The following is a 9859-nucleotide window of genomic DNA, read 5'->3' as shown; positions in this document are numbered from 1 at the left end:
AGTTTCTTATCTAAAATCAAATTCCTTTTTTGGTCTTTTCTTTATTTCTCAAATATCGTGTCTCTATGTTTTAAAATTCATGTACAGCTTAAAGATTTGTTTGAGTTTCTCCATTTTCCTAGCAGGAAAATGTGACATGACTTTGTCAATAAGTAAAATTTTATATTTATTTTATTCGTTTATTAAAATGTCTTTAAAAAGTAACTTTTCCCTTCCAATAGAGTCTCATGGACCTGAGATAAAACTTCTAACACATTATTATTCTAGTCTCATTTTTCACTGAAATATAGAACTTCAAATAACATCTATTAATCCACTAAACATAGAATAGTCAAGTAAAAGAGGAAATCTCATTAATCCCATTACTCTTCTGTTTCTCTGTCCTGTTACTTTGGTGACATCCTGGATGCTGACATAGGATGCCTCCTGGCATCTGTCTTAGAATGTGGGTTTGCTCTTGCTGAGATATTTGTATGTGCAGTTGTGGTGGGAAGTTATTTTCATATACTGCCACCGCATTTAACCAAAACTGAATGAGCATTCAAGTCGAATTTTGTGGAAAACAAGACCATAGCATACTTTGAAAATGAACATTAGGGGGCGCCTGGGTGGCTCAGTTGGTTGAAAATGAACATTAGGTTTGCAGGTGTTAAATTAACTAAACAAGGAGGCCATTAGACTGAGGTGGTTCTAATCCCTGATAGTAACCTGCTAAAGCAAACAGAAACCTAAACCTAAAATGCCTCAAGGTTAAGAAATCAAAACCTAAGGACAACCGGTCACAAACAGCCAACCCGGCTTTCCCAAATAAGGCAAATGCCTAAACTATAACCAATTAAATATGTTCTTGCTTTGCGTCCACCTCTTTTCTCCCCAAGTCTTTCCCCTAGCTGCTGTCAGCAAAGCACTCCCAGCCACTGCAATTCGGTGCTGGCCCATCGGAATCCATTTTTGCTCCAATAAACTTACATTTTTTAATATCCCTCAGTTTATCTTTTAACACAGATAAAAGTCAACTTCTACCATTCATATTAGCTACAGCATGAGTTAACATGGCACTTTTTGGGAAGAATGACCGTAATCAAATCTTTATTTTTGTAACTGTATAAATGTGATCCAAATGTGTCCACCACTAGTTTTTCAAGAAGAAACATTCTATAAATAAGTAAACTGCATCTGCTCACTGATGCATGTATGGACTCCCTAGATGTCTCATTGGGCTTAATTATAGACCATTCACAGTAATACATTTTCAGTGTAAAGTGTAACATAATGTTAAGCCATTTCAGCTTTTGCACATACATGTTGTACTTCTGGCTGAAAGTGCAAAAGAAAAATACTTCATGAATTTGCATTTCATCCTTACACAAAGGTCATGCTAATCTGTATACTGATCCAAATTTAGTATACACACTGGCAAAGCAAGCCCAATGTGGAACTTTTAACAAAAGTGAACTTTGAAATACTTTAAAACAACGCTACATTGTTATTTTGGGTGACTCAATGGTCAAAGTTCTCTGTCGGTAGAGCACACTTGAAATATTTCTTCTCCTTTCTCTGCATAAACATTCAATTATCTAGAAAACTTTGACTAATTAAATTCTGGAGAGTATGTTTTCCTCCCCCACTTTGGGTAAGCACTGGTAATCAAGGGCCTGTAGCTGACATTTCTGAGCCACAGATCTGTATTGACAATGACTCAATCTTTTTGAGAGACAAAGCCCCAGTGTTCTAATCCTGGTTGGGCAAAGTTACTGTCCCTGCTTGGCTAACGGGAATTCATTTGCTCCAAATCCAAAAGGTCCCTGAATTTGCGATGGGGGAGCCAAAGGGACTCCATTTTAGAAAGACTCCATCTATGCCATTTTTCCACTAGGCCCCATTTCTGAATAAGCCAAAGAAGCTATGTTCCCACTTCAAGGGGAAAGCAAAAACAGTTCATCACTCTCTGAGTTTTGTCCTAGGCCCCAAACACCTGATAACATCTAAGAAGAGCCAGATCCCAAACCTGTTCCAGGATATTAGCTTCGAGCAAACCTCCGCTGACGCTGGCATCAATACCCTCCACCTTTGGTGATTTATAGAATAACATCTATAGTTCACCTGACACTCACCTCTGATCAGACCCTACCCTGGAATCCTAAAGGAGCACATACCCCAGACCCCTTTCCAATGTAAATCCCTAACCTCAAGCAATGACACTCATTCTCCTTTCCTTTCCAAGTCTCCCAGACACTGCTTCTGCTATTCTGTCTGTCACTCATGTTATTCAATAAACTCTGCTTTCACTTTCTTTGGTTCGTCTTTGATATCTATCCTGCATGAAGCCAAGGATCCTCTTGACTGGTCCTGCAGGCTCCTCCCCTGGGTCCTCGGACCCAGCCCACCTGCGTCAAATTCATTTAAGATATAAAAACAGAATCCTTTTAAGGCAATAGAATTCTGAGTTATGATAAGCTGATGTTTTGAGTTTTTTCTGCATCTTAGAACACACACATCCTGGTTTAAGATTCAAACCTCTGGACACAATTATGGTTGACCAGTAGGCTTTTTAGCTGACAAATGACTGACTGATTTGGAAGTCAGTTCTTAAAGCCCCCAGAGAGCAACACGCCGATATCCCTGAGCTTTCGGCTCCTAGATTTTTTACATAGTTTTTACAAAAGAAACACCTCGGGTGTACCAAAGCTTTGTGTAATGAAATCTTTCAGAGCAGCCTGAAAAATATAACTCTTCTCCACCTGGATTCAGTTGTAGGTTAGAGCATATTTAATTTCAAGTCAATAGATTCCCCGCACATCAGCACTTAAGGGATTAAAGACAAGTCTAGTTTTGTTGCCCTAAATGTACTGTTATTGTTATCAATTTATGCAGCCTTGCAATAAGTTTTCAATAAATCTAAGATTAACTATTATTTTCTCGCCTATAAATAAAATATAATCATCTTAAAAATCAATGAAGGGAAAACCATCATATCCATTAACCTGGCTCAGAATCCCTCCAGGCCCTTGCTATGAAACACAGCGCTGTGGATCTTTCATTTTATTGAGCTATATCTCTTTGTATGGCAACCAGCAGGCAAAAGAAAAAAAAAAATCAAATCTAAAAATCAAAGACTACAGTTTTTTGTTTTGAAAACCAGTGAGGCAGGGGCTGAATATTCTTTTCTGCCTGGGGTTAATCTTTTTTTCCCCCACTTTAATTTGCAATCAGATGCAATAAAAGAAAAAAAAAAATAAAAAAGGACATCGCCTCAAGTAGCTAGTGGCTTTATTACCATCTCTACTGCCAGTCTCCACTTTTTATCACTTCCAAATCCTTTGTTTTTAAAGTCACCTGCACAACCCTGCAATGTTATAAACACCTTTAGTTGTCTTCACCAACTGTCAGTTTGTACCATCTGCTGTTACAATCTCAAAAGCAGTAATGCATGAGGGTCAAGGCCACTTTCTCTCAGGAAACTAAAAAACAACAGAGCCAAGTTATTTAGTGTTTTTTTCTTTTTCCCTGTCAGCTTTACTACACCCTGGAGTGGACATTTTCCTTGCCTTTCAGTTGTGAATGTTTCTCAAAAGACGTGAACTTCACAATAAGGTAACCATACAAAAACAAGGTTTTATAGACAACCCATTATCAACTAGCAGAAGGGGGTGATTAGTCATCTGCTCCACTTGAAATAGATCCAAAAAATTCAAGCCAGTACTGCAAAGAGAAATGCATTTATCTCAGGATTCCAGAACTAGCATAGTCCCTCCTTAATGTGACCGGGGCATCTGTAGCAGCCTTTGAGAAGTTGTAAGTAATCTCAAAAGCCAAGCAGTGAGGAGTTGACCAGCTCTCCCACCCACCACCCACCCAAGACAGAGGACTTTCCCCAACCCCATACCCCACCACCCTAGATGATCAATCCTTTTGACCTTGCTTTGGACTAGAGCCAAAAAAGAACTACCTTTTGTTGACTACTAAAAATGGTCAGTTCAATGGTCAGTACTAATTCAATCACTTGGTCCAAATGGGTTTTCTAAAGTCATAGTCCCTTTTTTTTTTAATGAAAGGAATTATTTATAAGCATATTCTATTTTCTTTATTTCCTGCAAATCATTACAAATTCACATAAAATTTTTCTACGTGTAAGAGGCCTAGTTTTTCCTCAAGGCACTTCACATGAAAGTCCAAGTTTTTCCCCCATAAATAAAATATAATCATCTTAAAAATCAATATGAGAAAACAATCGGAACCATTAACCTATCTTAAAATCCCTTCAGCCACTTGTATGAACCACACAGTGCTGAGTCTTTCATTTTATTGAGCTGAATATTTCTTTGCATGACGACTAGCAAAGGGAAAAAAATCAAAGACTTTGGTGTTGTGTTCTGGAAATCAGAGAGAAATGGGAATGTGAGAATAGATTTTGACCCTTTTTGATTACAGAAAACAGATTCTGGAGACCCAGGAACAATTGTTTTGAGCTACCGCAAAGAGATTATTAGCTTGGTTTGGATTCTCCTTTTGACAATGTTTATTCATAAGCAATTTATAAAGCTGGGAGTCGATTTTGAAAATCATCAAAAACTTTTCTTTAAGATTAACAAAAAGAAAGACAGAAAAAGAGGAAGAGAAGAGAAAGAAAAGAGGTATTTTAGAAAAGTGTAACTCAAATGCAATGACAAGACTAATTTAGGCTCAGTGGTGCAGTAGATGAGCTGAATTGCAAATACATGACCTCGGTCACCATCTGCTTAAAGGTCACTTATTCTCTCCTTCCCTGTTGAAATTCTTTTGTAAAGTTCCATAATGAGGAAATATCAGAAGGTATAACTGGACTTTAAACACCTTACTTCATCAGTATATGTAGATTCTTATATATAATATTTCTCTTGATACACTATTTAAGAAAATATCCTCCTTCCTTATAATCCTCCATCTTTTTGAAAAAAAATAAAATACCTCTTCACTTAACACAAGGATAAAGTAAATCATTTTCTGGTAGTTTATCTAACAAGCGATGAACATGTTAAATGGATTTTAAAAGGCATTATTATTATACCCATGTAAAAACAATCAACTCTGCACGAGATAAGTAGCTTGGAAATTGCTCATGATAAAAATTGAGTAAAGAACCAGTTTTTGCTAGAACTTTGAGAAAACAATCTCATATTTTTAATATTTGTGCCAAAAAGTTTTTAATTATTTTGCTCAATATCTCTACAACCCAACTTAGTAGCTAAACACTTGGAAAAAGAAAACCATATGTAATTTTCTCAGTAAAAATGTAATAAGGAAATAACAGAATCTAAAATATAAATGCTATTGTCCATAACTAAATGGATAAAAATCAACTTCCTTTGATTATTTCTAATTTTAAAGTTTTAAATCGCATCCTATGTCATATAATCAAAAGTATTAAACAAAAGGGAATGAAAGACACATTATTCTTTACCAGCACTTAGCATAGGGCCAGGTATTCGGTCCATTTGCATTTATTGGGATGGTTTTTATTCTCTTTATCTGATTTTATGTTTAGTATTTATTATAATTTACTATGGTTTCTTCTGTTCCCTTAAGTTTTGTTGGCTTACATTTCTCTTCCTTCTCCCTCTTTTTCCTTCCTCCCCAGTTAATTTGGAAATAAAAATAGTGTTTATTGATGTCACTAGTAATTATAGTCCCTCCCCTGATAATTTAAAACATATATTCTATTAATACATCAATTATTAAATAATAATTGTGCCTCCCACCAATAGGTGGGATCTGATCACTGCTTCCTCTCCTTTCCTCTGACATTCAGAGAGACTGCTGGGATCTCTTACTCCCCAATTATCTGCCCTTCCCCAATGAGATGAGATCTTTAGAATGTTTCTTTGTGCCACAAAATTTTACTCAGGTAGTCTATAATTCTTAATTTCAAACTATGCTTATGTTATCCCTTTCGGTGTTTCTTGGTTGTTGAATCCTTACTCTATACAATAAATTCTCAGTTAATTTTTAAATCACCTACTGAGACTTAATTATTGCAAGAATTATTACCACACTTTCCTCTTTATCTCCCATTACCTTGAGAGATAGTATCTGAATCCATTGGCAAAACGTTGGAGTCCTTCCTCAAGGACTTTCTTCGAATAGGCAACTGAGTGGTGTATTCTTAAGTGCCTTAACTTTCTCTTGTCCTAACAGAGAAATGATATTTTGGACAGGTTTCCGGTTAGTGGTTCTTTTTTCTGTCTTCTTTATAAAGGATAAGAATGTTCATATCAAACCAAGTCTCTTCCTTTATAATTTATTCTTAAAATTTCACCAGGATATATAGGTTGTAAGTTTGTTTGTTCTCTTTAATTCTTTTTGAGACTGAATGAGCCATTTCAATCTACAGATTGAAGTCTTTCTTCAGCTCAGGGAACTTTTCTTCAATTGTTTGTTGAATTATTTTGTATTAGCCATATTTTTTTTGCTGTGTTGATGCTGCCAAACCTATGACCCCCAAATCTTACTGGCTTACAATAAGCCTACCTTGAGGTTTGTAGATTCGCTACAGGTCAGCTGGTCTGGACTGGGCTCAGCTAGGCTGGCTAGTCCAGACTTTCAACCTCATATAGGGTATAGGTTAATTCCATGTGGCTTTTTCTGGGACAATACCTTAACGAGCCATAACTCTGTTGCATATGCATCATTGGTGAAGAAAAGGAGGCATTTCAGAGAGCTGTCAGAAATTTGGCTGACTTCGAAATGTCTCAGCTCAGGAACTGGCACACTTCTCACATGGCCACTGAGGGGTGAGGTGTATTTCTGAAAATAATCTTCCACATATTGCTTTTCTATATATTTTATATTCTTTTTCTTGAAGTCCTGCTATTCACATGTGAAGTCCCCTGGATATTGCCTGATCACTGCAGGCATGGTTCTCTTTATTTTTGCTGGGTTTTATAAGTTATTTCTTTCTCTTGGTCTCCCAGAACACTAATTCTGTTTTCAGCAAAGATTATATTCTTTTTCAGTTGCGACTATTAAAAGGTTTCATTTGGAAATCAGTTTTATACATTCTTATTATGGATTGATGTTTATGTCCCCTCAAAATTCACATATTGAAGCCATAGCCCCAGTGGGATGGTATTAAGGAGCAGAAGCCTTTGGGAAGGAATTAGGTTTAAAGGAAGTCATAAGGATGGAGCCCCCATAATGGGATTAGTGCCCTTACAAGAAGGGAAAGAGACACCAAAATTTCCTCTTTCAACCACATGAGAATAGAGCATAGAAAGGCAGCTGTCTGCAAAGCAGGAAGAGGATCCTTAGCAACTGAATCCACTGGCACCTTGATCTTGGACTTCCCAGCCTCCAGAACAGTGAGCAATAAATGTCTGTTCCTTAAGTCACCAAGTCTATGGTATTTTATTGTAGCAGCCCAAGCTGATTAAGATAGTTCTGAAAAATCTCTTTTATACTCTAAATATATCTCCTTGAGTGTCATTACTATTTGCTTAATTTCCCTTCCATTGCTCTCATTAGCTCTAAGTTGGTAAAACCCTTTCTATTTTCATTGTTTAATTTGGTCTTCTTTCCTCAAATGACTCAGTCTCCCAAAATTAACTATGCGCCCTCTTTGTCTATAGAGGGTTGCATTTTCTTTGAATGTTACACAGGTCAGGCTGTTTGTCACTCGCAGGGAGTGGCAGTCAGACTAGTGGCAGAAGGTATGAAAGTTTCTGTTCTTATGGACTAACAGCATAAAATGGCAAAATTTCATCCTTCTGCCACTTGAAAGAGCCCCCTATAGTCCCAAGGCCCTCTTGGTAGCCGTTATCTAGCTGAAAGACCTGGAGATGCTTCATTCAGCACACTGCCATAGTCTTCCTTCAAGGACCCCAAGTTAACAGATCTAGCAGGCTCTCCTGGCCACATGTCGGAAGCCAACAGGTGTGATCCTTTCTGAAGCATCCCCAAATCTAGGCTCTTACCTTTAATCTTGAACAAAGGCATGCCTTCACTTCCTACACTGGTCCCTGAGTATTTTATCAATGATATCAAGAGTCCTCACTAGCCAATATGGTAACCACTGGCCACATATGACAATCAAGCACTTTGAAATATGGCTAGATTGAATTGAGATGTCCTCTAAGTATAAAATACAAATAAAATTTTGAAGAATTAGTACAAAGAAAGTAAAATATCTCAATATTTTTATATAAGTTACATGTTGAAATGATAACAGTTTGGATAGGAGTTAGATAAAATATATTATTGCAATTAATTTCCCTTTTCCCTTTTTTAATATGGCTATTAGAAAACTTTGGATTCCCTATGTGGCTTGCACTATAGCTCACATTATTTTTCAAATTGGACAGTGCAGCATTGGAGATGGAGGCCCTGTCCTGCTCAGCCTTTTCTGGGAGCTTCAGGAAAATTCAGACCATCCTTCAGGAGCCACCAGAATAGTGGAATGAGGAGAAAAGAGAGGCTGGGGAACTACTTGGGCCACCTTCTTCTCCCTGGCCTTGTCTTAAAAATAAGAATAAATTCCATTTATGCCCATGAGCTTTATCCTTAAAATCATTTATGATTTTAGTTTTCTCAAATGGACATTTCACCCTTGAAAACAAGAATAATTCCTAGGATAATAATGTAAATTGGAAAATTCAACTTTCAAAAATATTTCTTTTTTTAAAAAAGAATTTTTATTTATTTTAGAGAGAAAGGGAGAGACTCCTCAAGCAGACTCCCCTCTGAGCACAGAACCCAATGTGGGGCTTGATCCCAGAATCCTGAGATCATGAACTGAGCCATAATCAAGAGTTGGTCATTCAACTCACTGAGCCACCCAGATGCCTCAAAAATATCTCTAATAAAAGGATATGAGTGAGGGCGCCTGAGTGGCTCAGTCATTGAGCATCTGCCTTTGGCTCAGGTCATGATCCCAGGGTCCTGGGATCGAGCCCCGCATCGGGCTCCCTGCTCCGTGGGAAGCCTGCTTCTCCCTCTCCCACTCCCCCTGCTTGTGTTCCCTCTCTCACTGTGTTTCTCTCTGTCAAATAAATAAATAAAATCTTTAAAAAAAATAAAAATAAAAATAAAGGATATGAGTGAAAGATTTTCAATGTTCAAATGCATTTGAAACGTTAATAAAAAATTTCTTTAAAGGTTTACAATATCAACCTCCATTTGCACAGACTTTTGAAGGCATTTAACACAACTGCTCACACTTGCCCCTTTTCCATATTGGGTGGATTTATAACATAAATTATATACATTATATACTATTGGTACTATAAAATGGACTTAGAAGCCCAAAATAGTTACTCCCTGCTATTAGTCCTTGTGTAGATATTAGTGTGGCTGCTTTAGGAAGGAATAACAATTTTGAAATTAACACAACTAAAAAATTTCTTGCAAAAAAATTAACATATTCTATGATACAATAGAAAACATATTCTAATGTCTAGGATACATTGTGGGTGAAAGAAAGCAAGATGTAAAACAACATGAACATTATAATTCCATTTCCACAAAGAATTATTATTTTCTATTAATATTGTACACAGATAGAGTTATGTATATTCATACCAACCTATCATCAACCAGACATAAACACTAACTACACCATTAGTGGGGGTTCGGTATTTTTCTGTAAGGCCTCTTTGCAGTAGACACCCTCGCCACAAGCATTTTCGCCACACACACGTCCAGCCCATAACTAAATGATTGCTTTGGTTTCATTCCTCCATTGACAAAGTTCCCATTTTTATATTATACAAATCTTAGCCAGCCCCCATAATTGTTTATACTGTGACAAGTAGACACGGTGCTCTTAAAGTCATAGACACGGTGCTCTTAAAGTCGTAGACAACAGTTACCTATATCAACTTGATAG

At 37.0% G+C, this 9859-nt stretch overlaps 1 non-coding gene across 1 annotated transcript; it reads right to left on the bottom strand.

Moving 5' to 3' along the window:
- Nucleotides 1-1325: 1325 nt before the first annotated feature.
- LOC118552050 (U6 spliceosomal RNA) lies at nucleotides 1326-1427 on the bottom strand. The gene has a single exon (XR_004925336.1). It is a non-coding gene; the product is annotated as a U6 spliceosomal RNA (small nuclear RNA).
- Between the last annotated feature and the right edge of the window lie 8432 nt (nucleotides 1428-9859).

This window comes from Halichoerus grypus, chromosome 8, assembly GCF_964656455.1.
Source record: "Halichoerus grypus chromosome 8, mHalGry1.hap1.1, whole genome shotgun sequence".
NCBI lineage: Eukaryota > Metazoa > Chordata > Mammalia > Carnivora > Phocidae > Halichoerus > Halichoerus grypus.
The sequence above is the reverse complement of the archived record's forward strand: the minus strand, read 5'-3'. Positions and strand labels throughout refer to the sequence as shown.